Below are 3894 nucleotides of genomic sequence, written 5' to 3' on the forward strand. Positions count from 1 at the left end.
GGCCGTGAGCATGCCACTGCACTCCAGCCTGGGTGACAGAGTGAGACTCCGACTCAAAAGTAAATAAATAAAAATAAAATCAAGACACCTCAACGAGAAAAGAAAAGAGAGCGCTCAAGAAGTAATTTAAGAAAACTTTCTCAGCCGGGCTCGGTGGCTCAGCCTGTAATCCCGCGCCTTTGGGAGGCTGAGGTGAGTGGATTGCCTGAGCCCGCGGGTTCGAGACCCGCCTGGGCAGCGAGACCTCATCTCTACAATAAACCAAAATATCAGCCAGGCATGGTAGCACATGCCTGTAATTCCGGCTACTCGGAAGGCTGAGGCGGAAGGATCGCCGGAGCCCAGCGGGTCGAGGCTGCGGTGGCCGGGAGCGGCCACTGCACTCCAGTCTGGGCGACAGACTGAGACTCCAACTCAAAAAATAAAAATAAAAAATAAATTAATTAATTAATTTAATTAAATAAAAAAAAGAAAACTTTCTGTACCTGAGCTTCCCGATGGAAAACATCAGTGAGCAACCAGTGTAAGAGATGAAAACAGACACACCAGGGCACATCAGTCTGTCTCAGAAACCTGGGAACAAAGAGAACGTCTTACAGTGCTTGGCCTCTGGGGGGAGGGGCGACAGCTGGGTGGGAGACAGGCTCCAAGCGAGGGACCCGAACAGGAAAGGCACCGGACACTCGGCAAGCCTGGGCACTGGAACGCTGCGGCCTGCCTGGAAGAACCTGACGGAAAATCATTGCCGACTTGGAAGCTGCACGTCGCTTACTCGGGGGAATGTCCCATATGCACATGAAACGGGTGGCAGGGTCTGTAAACACCCCTTAGGTCAAGATGGTTGTTCAGGTCACTTTAGGCCTTTTTTTTTCTTTTTTGGTCTAGCTGTTCTATCGGTTTGAGAAAGGGCTTTATGCTTGTGGAGGTGCCGGATTCTCCCTTTAATTCTCTTCGGTTTTGCTTCATTACGTTAAAGCCCTACTGTTAGTTGTGTGACCACTGAGGATGGTTACGTTCTTCCTATCTAACCTCTACGAAATACACCTCTTCCTTTCTGGTGACCCCTTTTCCTGAGGGCTGGCTTTCAGATAACAACTTTATTGAGATATGATTCACATACCGCAAAATGTGAAGTACGCAATCCAGGGGATTGTAGGGAGTTCACAGTTGTGCAACCATCAGCACAACTTATTTTTAGAACACGATGTCACCCCCCCAAAAGCCATTCCCTCTCATCCCACCCCTGCTCTCTGGCTTTTATGAGCACAAGCTGCTGTGAGCATTCATGTGTAGGATTGTGTGGACATACGGTTTCAATACTCTTGAGCACATACCTGGGACTGGAATTTCTGACACATGGCAACTCTGGTCAACGTTTTGAGGAACTGACAAGACTTCTTCTAGTGGTTAGGTCCGTTTCGTCCGATAGTAACATAACCATCCCACCTGGGGACTCTCTGTTCCCACTTCTCCACTGCCATCCTCTCAGAGCCTCTGTATTGGAGTGTATGGACGGGATATTTGGGTCTTCTTTCTGGTCTGTTTTTAGAAGATCTTTTTAATTGGAGTTTTATTCCACTAACATTTAACATAATTGCTTGCACTACTCAATCCAGGCTTACAGGTGTCCTGTTTATCTCCTCTGTGTGTTTTCCTGTTTTCTCCCTTTATTCTGGATCCTTTGATGGTTCCTATGACTCCACTTTGGCTTCTCTACTGACTTTCAACTGTACCTCTTCACCCTCTTGTGCCGGCTCTCGGGTTCCCCTCACCTTCCCACCTTCCCACCGCCTGCTCAGAGCTCATACTGCACATGCGAGGGGAAACGTCAAAGCCTAGAAACAGGTGTGTCTTCTGCCCTCCTGCCCTCCTTCATTCCACACACGTCTCACATCTGCTCACTCACAAACCCCACACAACGGTGTCATTCTTTTTGCCTTGGTCACATCTAACTTTTCATGGAAAAGGAAGATCATCTTGGAATTCACTACCCATCCTGCCTTCAAAGATCCAGCTTCGTTCCCTTCGGCTTGAAGAACTTCCTCTGGCATTTCTTACCATGCAGGTCGGGTGGCGACACGTAATTTCTTGCCTTTAAAGGTCTCTGTTTTGCCTTCATTCCTTAAAGACGTCTTCACCACATACTGTTCTTTTACTCTCATGTTACAGGTGTTGTTCCACTGGCTCCTTCAAGAGGAAGTTCCTCTCCACGGTGTCTGGCACAAAGTCCACAGTCACCCAACCCATTGTTCTTCTGTAAACAATCTGCAACTCTTATCTGGCTGCTTTTAGATTCCCACCTTGTCCCTGGCTTTTAACAGATGGACTGCAATGTGCCTAGGCTTGATTTTCTTCCTATGTATCCTGAGTTTCTGGAATCTGTAAATTTATGTCCTTCACCCAGTTGAAGTTCTTGGCCATCATTTTTCCAAGTGTTTTTTCTGACCCAGTCTTTTCTCTCTTCCGTGACGCTAATATTCCCCTTTTCTGAGACTCTGGTTACCCTCATGTTAGACCTTTTGATGCCATCCTGCAAATCCTCAAGACTCCATTTTCCTTTTAAAATCCTCTCTTTCTCTCTCACCTTCAGATTGGCTAAGTTCTATTGATGTCTTCAAGTTCACTGACTCTTGGCTCTGTCATATCCGATCTGTTACTAAGCCCATTCACTTTTAAAATTTCAGATACTGTATTTCTCAGCTCTAGCAATTCCATGCTTTTTTTTTTTTTTTTTGAGTTGGAGTCTCACTCTGTCACCCAGACTGGAGTGCAGCGGCCACTCCCGGCCACCGCAGCCTCGACCTGCTGGGTTCCGGCGATCCTTCCGCCTCAGCCTTCCAAGTAGCTGGAACTACAGGCACGTGCTACCACGCCCAGCTAATTTTTTTTAACTTGCTTGCTGAGATTTCCCATCTTTTATTGGGTATTTTGCTTTACCTGATTAAGTAATTTATAATCGCTGCTTCCAAGTCTTCGTTTATCATCTGGGTCATCTCAGGGTTTGCTTAGTAAGTTTGCATTGTTATCCAAGCGTTGTAACTGCTATGTCGAGGCAACTCTGGGCTCTACTACGTATCTTTGGCGAGTGTTGGTGTTTTTTGCTTTGCCTGATAATTTGCTTGATTCTACTCAGATTGCAAACTCCATCTGACTAATAGGGACAGCAGCTTCACTTTTAGGTCAGGGGCATTAGCCTGCTTGAATCTGCACCAATCATGCGCCGTTCAGACAACACCCATAGATGGTGGAGAAAGTTGACGCACAGACCACGAATCTGGCTCCCTCTTTTCTGGAATTCTCCCCTCATTTTGGCAGCTGTGGGCATGCTGAGCGGTGCCCTTTGACTTCCTAGCCAAAAAAGTTGCTGTTTTCTATCAGAGCAGCAGGTGACTCACAGCATACTGTGTCATGGCCCAACGCCTTTTTTATTTTGAGTCAGAGTCTCACTCTGTCGCCCAGGATGGAGTGCAAGGCCACTGCAGTCTTCAGCTGTTGGGCTCAGGCAGTTCTGCCTCAGTCTCCCAAGTAGCTTGGAGCCACAGGTACACGCCACCACACCCGGCTGATTTTTTATTTATTGCAGAGACGAGGTCTCACCAAGTTGCCCGGGATGGTCTGAAACTCAAGGGTTTGGGCAATCCTCTTGCCTCCACCTCCCAAAGTGCTGGGATAACAGGCATGAGCCACCACACCTGGACAAAGCCTCCGATTTCCAATTCCCATCCAAAATCCACCTTTGCTCATTCACCAGAACCTTCAGAGAATTTGTTGGTTTGGATTTGGGGGTAAGGATTATATTTTGTCCACATGTTATAGCTGCTACCTGCAGAACATCATCATCTCAGGAGCTTGCTTTACTGTACCCTCCAACCTCAATTTTTTTTTTTTTTTTTT

General features: G+C 47.1%; 1 protein-coding gene across 1 annotated transcript in view; it reads left to right on the forward strand.

Moving 5' to 3' along the window:
• SHANK2 (SH3 and multiple ankyrin repeat domains 2) overlaps positions 1-3894 on the forward strand; it is a 56033-nt gene that overhangs the window by 18326 nt on the left and 33813 nt on the right. The gene's annotated exons all lie outside the window — the stretch shown is intronic.

The sequence above is a fragment of the Carlito syrichta genome, unplaced genomic scaffold (assembly GCF_000164805.1).
Source record: "Carlito syrichta isolate Samal-C Ts95f unplaced genomic scaffold, Tarsius_syrichta-2.0.1 Scaffold136318, whole genome shotgun sequence".
Lineage (NCBI taxonomy): Eukaryota > Metazoa > Chordata > Mammalia > Primates > Tarsiidae > Carlito > Carlito syrichta.